The sequence below is a fragment of the Carcharhinus amblyrhynchos genome, chromosome 15 (assembly GCF_965287045.1).
Source record: "Carcharhinus amblyrhynchos chromosome 15, sCarAmb.v2.hapA, whole genome shotgun sequence".
Taxonomy (NCBI): domain Eukaryota; kingdom Metazoa; phylum Chordata; class Chondrichthyes; order Carcharhiniformes; family Carcharhinidae; genus Carcharhinus; species Carcharhinus amblyrhynchos.
Window position 1 is genome coordinate 16,330,998 of NC_137338.1, and position 15,492 is coordinate 16,346,489.

Genomic DNA, 15,492 nt, shown 5'->3' on the forward strand with positions numbered 1-15,492 from the left:
TGCAGCAAACTACATTCCTATTTGCTAATTTGTAATCGGAGATGCAATTGCAATAGTAGCCACATCTGCTCCCAGAGAGAAACATGTTCTCAGCAGGTGCATGCTCTATTTGCATGTGTCAGATGGCTCTTCATCCTTTCTGCGATTAGGATTTAAAAATCCAAATGCAGCATAGAATTTAATGGAATGAAAAGAGAAAATGCTGAAAATACACAGCAGGGTTAGACAGCATCTGTGAAAAGGAATTAAATGGATTGTTTTAATTCCAGAAATTTTTTTAGACTTAAAATCTAATCAATGTTTTAAACTCTGCTTTTAAGAAACCTAACATAGTCATTGTTTTGTGCATTAGTCCAGATTTAAGCACTGCCTGTTCACAGGCATCCCACCCATCAAACCTTGAATATCTTGTTTCTTAATGAATACTGTTCTAAGACCTTTAGATTGTGTATTTACTTCTAGTTTGCAAAATGGTCAAGATTTCATATTTTAGTTAATGTTTTCTGAAGCAGTTGTGGCTTTGAAATTCTTTCCTACAATGCAACCTTTATTAATCCAATGAGACAAACTAGTTCTTGCAATGTATTGGCTGCTGCTACTATTTGATTGCAATGCAGCATTTGTAACATGCATAATTGGAATATCTAGTGAATTTCACTAGGGCTTTGTAAATTTACAACTATACACACTGAAATGCATGCTTGGTTGAAATAGAACAGTGAAATTGACCAAGAGCGCAGCGCGTGTTGCAAATCAATAATTGCATGTGTTTGAGCTCAGCCAGGCCAGATGGCTTTTTTATTTTTAAATTATAAATGGTGCATTTGCAAGGAAATGCTATTGTTTTACAACCAACGGTTAGAACATGGAGATGGTGTGGACAGTTGGGATAGAAATTAACTGCCTGAAAGGAGATTGTCTAATTTGAGTATTTGCTCTGAGCTGACTGCGTAAAGCTTTGCATTTAACACCAGATGTCGGTTTAGCAGAAACTCTGGTGATTCACGAGCTTCCCTTGACCTCTGGCAGATGTGCTCCTACCACCCCTTTCACCAGTCTACTAGGGATCAGCTGCATTGTCATTTGATCGCTCCTGGTCTCAGGTGGCGATGTGCAAATGTGTTGAAGCAGATGCATCGTTCATCATTTGGATAATGGATTTCCCATCCTGAAGGTATCTTCCAACAAAAAAACCATTAATTCAAGCCCCAGAACTTAGAATGATGTAAAATGAGGCTTTAGAGATGGAATTTGATTTTGGAGCACTGCCTAAATCATGGTTATGATAAGTTAATTAAGTGGAACAAATGCAAATTGATCACTTTGCATGCTCCTTCCTAGTGGACGTGATGCCCTGATTAGTATTGGTGCAGCACTCATTCTGTAATGTTAATGGCAACTATTCTACAATCTCGAAAGGACAATTTTTGGGCCTGATTCGGTGCTGTGAAGAGGGCTCAATAAATGGGATGTTTAATACAGGGTAAAGGACTTCCACTTCAAAATGGATCAAGTAATTCAGGTTTTTACAGCTTACTAACAACTTGTTATGTGTGAAATGGGGATCACTTTTTTCACTCCAGTAAAATGCTATGGGAATCTAACATAGGCAAGTACTTTTTTTTCAAGCAAAACTTTAGATTAATCAAGTGGATTAATACAAATTATAAATTTGTCCAATAAATTAACTCATTCCTGCTGCTTCCCAACCGCATCACTAGGACCATCTGATACCTGTTTCCTCTATTGCACTGTCACTGTTCTGCCATGAAGTGTCCACCATTAGCACCCTTCTTAGCCATGATCACCACCATTTCAGTCCTTTGTCTTCTTGTCTGATTATTGTTGTCACTCTTTCCCCCGGCCCTCTATCCAGCCCCTACTGCTATATGCTGCTCGCTCCCAAAACAGTTTGCATTTCTTCCTATTTTGAGTTCTCCATCTCTTACAAAGAGTGGCCCAGACTCTCAAAAGGGTGAGAATCTCTGAAGAAAATGGTTGAATTTGCATAAAAACTGGAGTAAATCCCACTGTTTCTTCAACAGTGAATCTCGTGAAAGATCGGTAGGTGGGGTTTATTCACACTGGCAAGGCTGGCAGTGTAACAGTGGGCCATTATGCATGAGCTGATCTGTCAGAGCAGAGACAGGCACATTCAGTAGCCCACACTGCCAGTCACATGGACATCCTCGAGCCAGTCCCACAACACCCCTACCCCCAAATCACTGACCTCAACCTAATTACAGTCCCAGGCCTGATAATGATATGGTGATTCAAATATAAATTATACAACTCTGTGCCAATTTCTGGTGCAGAGCTGACAGTGCTGGGAATCTGCCGGAGACTTGTGCAGGCCATGGGCCCAGCGGGGAGTGTGCTAGATGGCCTCTGGGTCTGCTGGCCCTGCTGCACTACTTTTAGCGCTGCAGCAGACTGGGAGAACCATCCCCAAAGTGTTTCTACTAGTCTCTCTTCAGATGCTATCAGACCTGAAATTTTCCAGGATCTTTTTTGTTTTGGATTTCTGCATCCACAGTAGTTTTTAATTTGTCCAGTAATTTAACTTATTTTAATTCAATAAAAAAGATGTGACCCCCACCGCACCCCCCGCCCCCCCCTTGAACCTAATGATTTGTGTCTGACTTTCAGCTTCATTCCACTTCCCATCTGCTCCCTATGTCTCGGTTTCCTGAGATTAAGCAAGACTATTTGCCAGCAAGATATTGATTTGGGATCTGTCCTTGTGCAGGTGGGCATTTGAGCACTGAAAATCAAATAGCAACTGAAACCAGTCCATAATTATGGATGTAAATCAAGATTGTCGGATGCTCAGAATTGATCAATTCTGAGATTAACATAATTTTTTTTGCACTAGGCTACCACACAACCAGTAGGTGGCAATGCTGCACCACACTGTTCTCATTGGAATGCAAGTCTTCAGCTCAACCATAGATTATTAAAATATTCTATTTCCACGATATTGGGAACTGAAACACAACACTTCCAAACTATCCTATAATTATTTGGAGAGATTCTTTAAATGAATTTTGCTATTGAACTCCCTTGCTTGAGTATCTGTGTGCTTAGCTGTTATCTGCATCTCAGAATAAATTGATAAATTTCATCAACCTTGATTTCTGTACAGAGCTATTTTTCTCTAAGTGTTACAAGCCTTCTGTCTAATTAATCCCAATATGTTTTTCATACTTTGCTGTAAGTCACTGTTTACTATCTCATGGTAGCCATTAATGTACTTTTTTTTGCATAACCCAGGTACTATCTAAAATACATTCTATTTACTTTAACTGCATTCAGTTAATTTTCGAATCAGCTGGAGTACTGTGTGCAGTTTTGGGCGCCGCACCTGCGCAAAGATATTTTGGCCTTGGAGGGAGTGCAGAGGAGGTTTACTAGGCTGATACCGGAGTTGAGGGGGTTGAGCTATGAGGAGAGGCTGAATAAACTGGGCTTGTACTCGTTAGAGTTTAGAAGAATGAGGGGAGATCTCATTGAGACGTATAAGATGATGAATGGGATGGACAGGATAGAGGTGGAAAGACTCTTCCCGCTCAAAAAAGACAGTAGGACTAGGGGGCACAGCCTCAAGATAAAAGGGGGGCGGTTTAGAACGGAGTTGAGGAGGAACTTCTTCAATCAAAGGGTGGTGAATCCCTGGAATTCTCTGCCCGTTGAAGTGGTGGAGGCTGCCTCGCTAAATATATTTAAGACACGGGTTGATGGGTTTTTGATAGGAGAGGGGATTAAGGGTTATGGGGAGAGGGCGGGAAAGTGGAACTGAGCAGCGACAGATCAGCCATGATCTTATTGAATGGCGGGGCAGGCTCGAAGGGCTGGATGGCCTACTCCTGCTCCTATTTCTTATGTTCTTATGAATCTCTACAGGGCAACAGAGGCCATTTGGCCCATCAAGTCTGCACTGACAACAATCCCACCCAGGCCCTATCCCCACTCATTTATCCTGCTAGTCCCCCTGACATTAAGGGGCAATTTGGCATGATCAATCCACCTAACCTGCACATCTTTTGGATTGTGGGAGGAAACAAGAGCACCCGGAGGAAACCCACACAGACACAAGAACGTGCAAACTCTACATGGATTGACCTGGAATTGAATCTGGGCCTCTGGCACTGAGGCAGCAGTGCTAACCATTGTGCCGTCCCAATTATTGTAGGAGAGAGTTGATTGTATTTTTAAGCTTATTCCAATATTCTGAAGGATGTAATCTTTTGGTATTTGTGCACATCTGACATTCTAGTTCCTAATATTTAGAAATGGCATTGTACCCTGCAAATGCTGTGAGATGTGATCAAACAAGATAGAAGTGAAAGTAAATATGACTTGAGCAGTTTCCAGGCTGAAACAAATGCCTTTGTTTTTAGGTTGAAGCATGTCATTTAATCTGTAAACTGTAGTTAAAATTTAAATGCATTAACAATTTAATAGACTTTTTTTTTACAACTAGGTAACTTATAGATTTTTGCAGTGTAGAAGACATCCACTCAGCCCATGTCCACATTGGTCAACAAAAATCTGATTACACTAATCCCATTTTCCAGTGCTTGGTCCATAACATTTTGGACAAATGCTTGAATCTGTGGTGTTGATCAATAATGGCTACTGTTTGAATTTGGATGAAATAATAAAGGGTGGCACAGTGGTTAGCACTGCTGCCTCACAGCGCCAGGGGCCCAGGTTCAATTCCTGGCCTTGGGTGACTGGAATGTGCAAATGGCACTTTGTTTAGTGTGGGTTTTCTCAGTGCTCTGGTTTCGTCACACAGTCCAAAGATGTGTAGGTTGGGTGGATTGGCTGTGGTAAATGCATGGGGATTGGGGAGGAGGGGGTAGAGGACAGGGCCTGGGTGGGATGCTCTTTTGGAGAGTTGATGCAGAATCAATAGGCATGATGGCCTCCTCCACACTGGGTTTTATCAAATGATGGCTTTCAGTTGTTTTGTGGAAGTTGAAATGCTCAGATCTGTTTTTAAAAACAACTCATAACATTCTCACGAGCTCTTGCAGAGAAGGCATCAGTTGCAGACCTTCAAGGAAGCCTATGTTGCTTTCAGAATCTTTTGCATAGGCCTAACATTCTGCTTTTTAATCAGTGGCACCCTCTCTCCATTCATTGTCTGTACCTTTTTAAGACTTGGTTACCTGTAAATTCCAACCATTATCTTGTAAATTGAGTTTGTCTGTATAAGCCTGGTTTGTGAACACAACTCCCACTCAACTGAAGAACTCGTGCTCCAAGCTTGTACTAAACCTGTTGGACTTTAACCTGATGTTGTGAGACTTCTTACTGTACTACACCTAATGCCCCATTCTGTTTGGATGGACATAGTCCTGGCAAGGCCTTGCTTTGGAAGAATAACTAACTAACTTCTGATGAAACCTGAGCCTTTTCTGAATTGCTTCTGTGATATCTTTTTTGAGTTTGACTGAATTACCTAGTTCCCTATGAACAAGGGCATTTGCCCTTAACCAAAGAGGTTGAAATAGTAGGTGAAAGGCTGCAAGGTCTGTCCCAAGAATGCAATGTGCTAACCTTGACAGTGGATCCTTGGGAAAAGACCTTAACAATAAATATTAATAAATATGCATTCTAATTAAACTAATCAATGCTAACTGCTTCTGTGATTTCTTCCCCCTCCCCAGGAGAAATAGGATGAGATTTTAAGGCTCTGGCTACTTATCTATAGTCTCACCTATGTACTGCCCTTCAGAGGGATTACCTTTCAATGCTGAAGGCATTTTTTTTTAATTCAAGAACTTGAGAGCATCCGAGGGTTCTGAAAGAAATGGCGAAGGTGATAGTGGATGCCTTGGTGGTTATTTTCCAAACATCGCTGGATTCCGGGGATGTGCCGGAAGATTGGAAAACGGCTAATGTTACGCCATTGTTTAAGAAGGGTGGCAGGCAAAAGGCAGGGAATTATAGGCCGGTTGGTTTAACGTCTGTTGTAGGTAAAATGTTAGAATCCGTCATCAAGGAGGAAATAACGAGGCATCTTGAGGGGAATTGCTTGATAGAGCAGACGCAGCACAGTTTCATTAAAGGGAAGTCGTGTCTGACAAATTTACTGGAGTTCTATGAGGATGTGTCTAGGGCGGTGGATAGAGGAGAGCTGGTGGATGTGGTCTTTCTTGATTTTCAGAAGGCGTTCGACAAGGTACCTCACAAGAGGTTATTGCAGAAGGTCAGGGGACATGGAGTTGGGGGTAGGGTGTTAGCGTGGATAGAGGATTGGTTGTCAAATAGGAGGCAGAGAGTGGGGGTCAATGGGTGTTATTTGGATTGGCGGATGGTGACTAGTGGAGTGCCCCAGGGGTTGGTGCTGGGGCCTTAGCTATTTACCATTTATATAGATGATCTGGAGGAGGGAACCGAGTGTGTGGTGTCGAAATTTGCTGATGACACCAAGATTGGGGGAACGGCAAATTGCGCGGAGGGTGTGGAGAGTCTACAGAAGGATCTAGATAGGCTGGGCGAATGGGCCAGGAACTGGCAAATGGAATTTAATGTTGGCAAGTGCGAGGTGGTCCACTTTGGTAGGAATAATGGTAGGAAGGATTATTACTTACGTGGCGAAAAACTGCAGCAGGCGACGGTGCAGAGGGACCTCAGGGTCCTTGTGCATGAGTCGCAAAAACCCAGCCTGCAGGTACAGCAGGTGGTCAGGAAGGCTAATGGGATGCTGGCCTTCATAGCGAGGGGGATTGAATATAAAAGTAGGGAGGTCTTGCTGCGGCTGTATAGGGCATTGGTGAGGCCGCAGCTGGAGTACTGTGTGCAGTTTTGGTCGCCGTACTTACGCAAGGATATTTTGGCCTTGGAGGGAGTGCAGAGGAGGTTTACTAGGCTGATGCCGGAGTTGAAGGGGTTGAGCTATGAGGAGAGGCTGAATAAACTAGGCTTGTACTCGTTAGAGTTTAGAAGAATGAGGGGAGATCTCATTGAGACATATAAGATGATGAATGGGATGGATAGGATAGAGGTGGAGAGACTCTTCCCGCTCAGAAAGGACAGTAGGACTTGGGGGCACAGCCTCAAGATAAAGGGGGGGCGGTTTAGAACGGAGTTGAGGAAGAACTTCTTCACTCAAAGGGTGGTGAATCTCTGGAATTCTCTGCCCGTTGAAGTGGTGGAGGCTGCCTCGCTAAATATTTTTAAGACGCGGGTTGATGGGTTTTTGATAAGAGAGGGAATTAAGGGTTATGGGGAGAGGGCGGGAATGTGGAACTGAGTCACGACAGATCAGCCATGATCTTATTGAATGGCAGGGCAGGCTCGAAGGGCTAGATGGCCTACTCCTGCTCCTATTTCTTATGTTCTTATGTTCTCTCTTCTAACTGAACTGCCAGCAGCTACTGCTGCAGTCCTGGGGGTTGTGGGGGGGAGCTCCTATTGCTCTGAGAGCCTACCTACCCTCTGGCCACTAATTGGCCAATTTGAGATGGGGGGAGGAGAAAAGAAAATCACTGGGTGACTATTGGTCGTGCAGTTTTGAGTTCCATTTGATCCTGATTGAAAAGTCAAAATACTGCACCCTGATCCACTGACCATAGAATAGAACCCCTACAGTGCAGAAGGAGGCCATTTGGCCCATTTGAGTCTGCATCCACGACAATCCCACTCAGGCCGTATCCCTACAATGCCACATATTTACCCCATTAATTCTTCTAACATATGCATTCCAGGACACCTAAGGAGTAATTTAGCCAATCAACCTTTCCCACCATTTGGATTGTGGGAGAAAACCAGAGCACCCAAACAAAACCCACACTGACACAGGGAGAATGTGCGCAGAGTTTGCACACAATGACCCAAGCTAGGAATTGAACTCAGATCCCTGGAGCTGTGAGGCAGCAGTGCTCTCCACTGTGTCTCTGTGCTACCTTTGCACTCATATATTCCTCCCCAGATCAGGTTTACTACTGCTCTGCACAATGAGATTTTCCATGGTCTGCATTATATAGGCCTTTATTCAAATCCTTATCAGATTTCCATCTTTCTCCATTACAAGCTGACCCTGTATACTTAATGTGCTTAGGTTTCGAGTGGGATTCACAGAAGTGAGCCAACACGCTCTCCTAGGCTGCCAACTGATAAACTTGTGAATAAGCTGGATGAGGTAACTATGCAGTGACTCGCGAGCTCCTCTAATTGCCAAGAAGAGCTTAATGGTTTCTGAGAATTGTAGAACTGGGAGATACTGAAGTTCAATCTCTGGAGGAAGAAAGTACGCGTAGGCAGTCAAAGGAAGAATGTATTTGGGATGCAAACTCATCAGGGTCTGTTGTACTAATTGTAGAAAGTTACTGAAGCAAATTTTATGGTTATGGTTTGTGATTTTTGTAGCTTCTGGAGTGGCAGATCAGGAACAATACGGATGGTAGAGTTTCATTTGTAGGTTGAGGAGCAACTGAATTTGAATTCTGAGTGACTAACAGAAAGTGGCTAATTTGGAGCACAGATTTGTTTCACAACTGTTAATTTTATTGCTTCCAGACTGTCGTGACCACTGTGGGCTCGAGTTTAAGTGAATTTTTATTGTAAAGATTTTTTTTCAAAAAAGGCCCTTTCTTGGCAAGCATGTTCTTTTTTAAGTGACACATTATAATGGAGGAAGCAGCATTGGGAACAAGACAGTTACTCAGCAAATACTTGTTTGAAATGAGTATTACACAATGTGCTGGTTTCAGAGCAAGACGACCTTAGTTCCCTTATGCAGGGCACTGGAGCATTTGGGGTGGGGAGGAGGATGGTAGGGATTTGCAATCTCCAAATTTTCTGTGCCCCTTGCATGTTAGTGCATTATAATTCGAATACCGTGAATTTGGTAACATATCAAGGAGATAGTAGCAGTGCTGGTTCCTAAATGGTACATCACTTGCTGCAACAAACAATTTTGCCCTGAATTTGAGGGGTTTGCTGTGTGTATTCAGTTGAAGTTTATTTATTTGTCACAAGTAAAGCTTACATTAACACTGTAATGAAGTTATTGTGAAATTTCCCTTGTCGCCACACTCCGGCAACTCTTCAGATCAATGCACCTAACCAGCACGTCTTTCAGATTGTGGGAGGAAACCGGAGCACCTAGAGGAAACCCACGCAGACACAGGGAGAACAAGCTGAGTCCACAAAGACCGAAGCTGGGAATCGAACCCGGGTCCCTGGCGCTGAGGCAGCAGTGCTTGCCACTGTGCTGCTCCACTGCAATCTGAATTGCATTTTGCGTGCCTACTGCCTAAATTTAGTTCGGTTTGTTAATAAACCCAATAGATGTCTAATTAAACCTTTCGTCCTTCAGCGTTATTGGCCTGCTACGGAGAATGGGCCCTATCCCATTTATTGCTATATCAAATTCCAATTTGATAAAGAGAATATTCACAGGATTTGACTATTTTGAATGCATGAGATTTCCTGTTATATGAAGCTGAAATGAATGTCTTATTGGATGCTGATGGAGAAGGATGCTTCCGGTCATTAGGAACATATTGTTCTTGATAACCATGCATGTTCAAGTTTTATTGCCAAATGTAATGATTCACAGTGGAAAAGACAAGTAAAAAATTGAGATATCGAATGGATACTATTGGTTTTTCTCCCATTTTGTTTGTGTTCTGCTCCCATAGCTGCTCTGTGTTATTGGCCTCCCCCAGAGGTCATTCAGTTCTGCGGCCAAATTTTTGTTGCAAAGAGGCTTCCACTCTATAGCTGAAATATTATCAACCGAGTACCAGCTGTACCCTCTTGTCAATCATTAAAAGCTCAACATTTTTGTAATTCTGAATGATAACAGCAAATAAGTTTCACACTTCTTTACAATTTTCTGTCAGCTCCTTGTGATGTCAGATCTAACATCTGCCATTGCCTCTGTACTGTTGTTTTGTGTCGTTATTTAACACGAAATGTTGGGAGGACATATAATCGTTTTTTTTTTCTTTTGGTCATCTTTCTTATTTCTCTTCAACCATCCCCTTTTAAAATTTTGTGACGGCTGAAAGTTAATTTGTTATTTCCTAAAGCTTGTATTGACCTCTGTTTCCAGATTTTTTGTTTTAAACGCAGGTTTTTAAACATTTCCTACTTATGAAGGAAATATGGTGGAATGGAGTTTGAAAGCATAAACTTGAGCTGTTCTAATCATTGGCGTGAAATACGATTAACACTGGGATGGAGAGAATGAATTGAGCCTGTTCAGACTCTTTGTTTCAGATGAGGGGCTCAAATCCATTTGCAACTGCAGTGAACTTAAATGTGAATATCATCATAAGTCGTATCGAGGGGTGACAAACTAAACCAACAGAAAATTTAGACCTTCAGCCATATTAGTCTTGCACTAATTTCCTCGGTAAACCTCCTCCCAAGATGATAACAGTCAAATCGTGCCAGGTGGAGAAGCTTTAGTTGGGGGGGCGGGGGGTGGGAGAGAAGGAGTGTCGTCACCTTTCAACCAAGTTTCAGTCCAAATCATAACGTTAATATCATTGAACCACATTTAGCTTGTGGATTATAAAGGCTTTGTTTGTGAGTGAATGAACGTTCCAGAAGTGTAGCAGTGAGACCTGATTATAGTGGCAGAATCTATGGGGAGGAAATTGGTAGATGACCCCAAAGCAGTAAAGCTGGGTGAGAAGGAGGATAGTAGGGTGGAGCGGTGTGGTTACTGCTCATAAGGCAACAGTGAATACCTTGATTGATTCTTCAGATTCTGCCAAAAGAGGATTGCAATAACCTTATCTAGGAGGGAAATGAGCAGAGATTTCAGACAGGGAGACACTTGATGATGAATTGGTATTAAGACAATTCATTAAACAGATGCTATGCTGATAAGAACATAAGAACATAAGGAATAGGAGCAGGAGTAGGCCATCTAACCCCTCGAGCCTGCCCCGCCATTCAATAAGATCATGGCTGATCTGAAGTGGATCAGTTCCACTTTCACACTTTCTTCCCATAACCCTTAATTCCCTTGTCTGTCAAAAACCTATCTACCCGTGACTTAAATATATTCAGCGAGGTAGCCTCCACCACTTCAACGGGCAGAGAATTCCAGAGATTCATCACCCTTTGAGTGAAGAAGTTCCTCCAATCAAGATCAAGAGAAGGTAGTCAATACTCTAAGTCAGGTAGTTCTTGCTTTCCGCTGACTCATGCGATTTTTTTTCACCTTCTTTCTCTCGCTTGCGATCATGAGCCCTGAACCATAGTTGTGACCCAAACATAAACAACCCATCCATACATGTTAACTCAGGCATTTGCAGGCATTACCCATGCATCAACAGTTAACCCTCTGTCAACCAAGATGTTTAAAGTGCACTCAGATCTTGCACGGAGCAGTTGGCAGAAGTATTCATAAACATCTTCAACCTCTCTTTACAACCTTCTGAGGTCCCTTCAAGAAGACGACCATCATCTTGATACCTAAGAAAAACCAAGAAGCATCCCTTAATAACTGGCTTTGACATCCATCATTATGAGGTACTTCAAAAGGTTGGTCATGGCACGAATCAATTCCAGCATCCCGGACTACCTGGATCCACTACAGTTTGCCTACTGCCGCAACTGGTCCACAGCAGACACCATCTCCCTGGCCCTGTACTCAACCCTGGAACACCTAGATAACACCTATGTCAGACTCCTAATTATTGACTACAGCTGAGCCTTCAACACCATTATTCCTACAAAGCTCATCTCCAAAACCCGTGGCCTGGGCCTTGGTACCTGTCTCTGTGACTGGATCCTGAATTTCCTAACTCTCAGATCATAATCAGTAAGGATAGGCAACTACACCTCCATGATCATCCTCAACATCGGTGCCCCACGAGACTATGTTCTCAGCCCCCTACTATACTCCTTATACACCTATGACTCTGCAGCCAAATTCCCCTCCAATTAGATTTTCAAGTTTGTTGATGACACCACAATAGTGGGTCGGATCTCAAACAATAATGAGACAGAGTACAGGAATGAAATAGAAAATCTGGTGAACTGGTGTGGGAATAATAGTCTCTCCCTCAATGTCAACAAAATGAAGGAGATTGTTATCAACTTCAGGAAGCGTAAAGGAGAACATGCCCTGTCTACATCAATGGGGATGAAGTAGAAAGGGTCAAGGGCTTCAAGTTTTTAGGTGTCCAGATCACCAACAACTTGTCTTGGTCCCCACATCTTGGCGGGAAGACTGGCTAAGGCTACCGGGGGGACTTTAAACTAGAAAGGATGGGGGGAGGGAACTGTGATGGGGAAACTGGGACGGAGGAGGTTCGCTCCCAGGTAGGGGAGGACCGCAGGCAGTATGGGAGGGAGGTTAGACAGGCGGTGGAGATGGGAAATGCCCAGACTGAGGGGCTGAAGTGTATATATTTTAATGCAAGGAGTATAGTGAATAAGGTAGATGAGCTTAGGGCGTGGATAGCTGTTTGGGATTGTGATGTGGTGGCCATTACGGAGACTTGGATGTCTCAGGGACAGGACTGGGCACTTCAGGTGCCAGGCTTCAGGTGCTTCAGGAAGGACAGGGAGGGTGGCAGAAGGGGTGGTGGAGTGGCACTGTTGATCAGGGATAGTGTCATGGCTACAGAGAAAGAGGATGTCGTGGAGGGATTGTCTACAGAATCTCTGTGGGTGGAAGTTAGGAACAGCAAAGGGTCAAAAACTTTGCTGGGTGTATTCTATAGGCCGCCCAATAGTGACAGGGAAGTTGAAGTGCAAATAGGGAAACAGATTCTGGAGAGATGTTTTAATAACAGAGTTGTCGTGATGGGAGACTTCAATTTCCCAAACATCGACTGGAATATCCCTAGGGTAAGGGGTATAGATGGGGAGGAGTTTGTTAGGTGTGTTCAGGAAGGTTTCCTGACGCAGTATGTGGACAAGCCTACGAGGGGAGAGGCTGTACTTGACCTGGTACTGGCGAATGAACCAGGGCAGGTGATGGATCTTTCGGTAGGTGAGCATCTTGGAAATGGTGACCATAATTCTATCTCCTTCACAATTGCGTTGGAACGAGATAGGATCAGGCAGGCTAGGAAGGTGTTTGTCTGGGGTAAGGGGAGATACGAAGAAGTCAGGAAGTTACTTGGACAAATAAACTGGAAGGAGGCGTTCTTAGGGAAAAGTACCGAAGGAAGGTGGCAGATATTCAAGGAATGTGTGTCTGGAGCTCTGAATGACAACGTTCCGATGAGACGAGGGGGTTTTGGTGGGTCGAGGGAACCATGGTGCACAAAGGAAGTGTTGAACCTAGTCAGGAAGAAAAGGAAGGTGTACAAGAGGTTCAGGGAATTAGGAGATGTTAAAGATCTTGAGGAGTATAAGGACTGTAGGAGGGAACTTAAAAGAGAAATTAGGAGAGCCAGAAGGGGTCATGAGAAGACCTTGGCGGGTAAGATTAAGGAGAATCCCAAGGCCTTCTATAAATATGTGAAAGGTAAAAGGATAAGAAGAGAAGGGATAGGACCTATAAAAGGTGAGGGGGGAAAGGTTTGTGTGGAACCAGAAGAAATGGCGGAGGTGCTTAACGAGTACTTCGCCTCAGTATTCACAGTGGAAGCCGATCTGGGAGATTTTGTTATGGATTTGCAGCAGATGGAAAGGATTGAGTACGTGAATATTAAGGAGGAGGATGTGTTGGAACTTTTGAATTCTATCAAGGTAGATAAGTCGCCGGGACCAGATGGGATGTACCCCAGGATACTGTGGGAGGCGAGGGAAGAGATTGCAGAGCCCCTGGCGATGATCTTTGCGTCGTCAATGGAGACGGGAGAGGTTCCAGAGGATTGGAGGATTGCGGATGTAGTTCCTATTTTCAAGAAAGGGAACAGAGATAGCCCGGGAAATTACCGACCGGTGAGTCTGACCTCAGTGGTTGGTAAGCTGATGGAGAGGCTTCTGAGGGACAAGATTTACGAACATTTGGAGAGGTTTGACATGATCAGGAATAGTCAGCATGGATTTGTCAAGGGCAGGTCGTGCCTTACAAGCCTAGTTGAGTTCTTCGATAATGTGACTGAACACATTGACGAAGGAAGTGCCGTGGACGTAGTGTACATGGACTTCAGCAAGGCGTTTGATAAGGTCCCCCATGCAAGACTTCTTGAGAAGGTGAGAGGGCATGGGATCCAAGGGCCTTTGGCCTTGTGGATCCAGAACTGGCTTGCCTGCAGAAGGCAGAGAGTGGTTGTGGATGGGTCTTTTTCTGAATGGAGGTCAGTCACCAGCGGAGTGCCTCAAGGATCTGTTCTGGGACCCTTGTTGTTTGTCATTTTCATAAATGACCTGGATGAGGAAGTGGAGGGATGGGTAAGTAAGTTCGCTGATGACACGAAGGTCGGTGGTGTTGTGGATGATCTGGAAGGATGGCAAAAGTTGCAGCAGGACATAGATAGGATGCAGGACTGGGCGGAGAAGTGGCAGATGGACTTCAACGCGGATAAATGTGTAGTCGTCCATTTTGGCAGAACCAACGGGATGAACGAGTACACTATCAAGGGCAGAAGTCTGAGTAGTGTTGAGGAGCAGAAGGATCTTGGGGTCCGGGTCCACAGGACTCTTAAATCGGCCTCGCAGGTGGAGGAGGTGGTCAAGAAGGCGTATGGTGTACTGGCCTTCATTAATCGAGGGATTGAGTTTAGGAGTCGGGAGGTAATGCTGCAACTTTATAAGACCTTTGTCAGGCCTCATTTAGAGTATTGTGTGCAGTTCTGGTCGCCTCACTATAGGAAAGATGTAGAAGCTATTGAAAGGGTACAGAGGAGATTTACAAGGATGTTGCCTGGACTGGGAGGCATGCCTTATGAAGTTAGGTTGAGGGAGCTGGGACTCTTTTCCCTGGAGAGTCGAAGGTTGAGAGGCGACCTGATAGAAGTTTACAAAATGTTGAGAGGAATAGATAGGGTGGACTCTCAGAGGCTATTTCCCCGGGTTGAAATGGTCGCTACGAGAGGACACAGATTTAAGGTGCGGGGAGGGAGGTTCAGAAGTGATGTTAGGGGTAAGTTTTTCACTCAGAGGGTGGTGAGTGAATGGAATCGGCTGCCGTCAGTGGTGGTGGAGGCGAACTCGCTGGGGTCTTTTAAAAGACTCCTGGATGAGTATATGGGGTTTAATGAGATTGAGGGTTATAGATAGGTCTGTAGGTTGGTAGGTGATGATGTGATCGGCGCAACTTGTGGGCCGAAGGGCCTGTTTGTGCTGTAGTGTCCTATGTTCTATGTTCTATGTCGACACTATAGTTAAGAAAGCCCATCAATGCCTTTACTTCCTCAGAAGATTAAGAAAATTTAGCATATCAGCTACGACTTTCTCAACTTTTACAGAACCATAGAAACATTCTTTCTGGTTGTATCACAGCTTGGTATGGCTCCTGCTCTGCTCAAGACTGCAAAAAACTACAAAAGGTTGTGAATGTATCCCAATCCATCACGCAAACCAGCCTCCACTCCATTGACTCTGTCTACACTT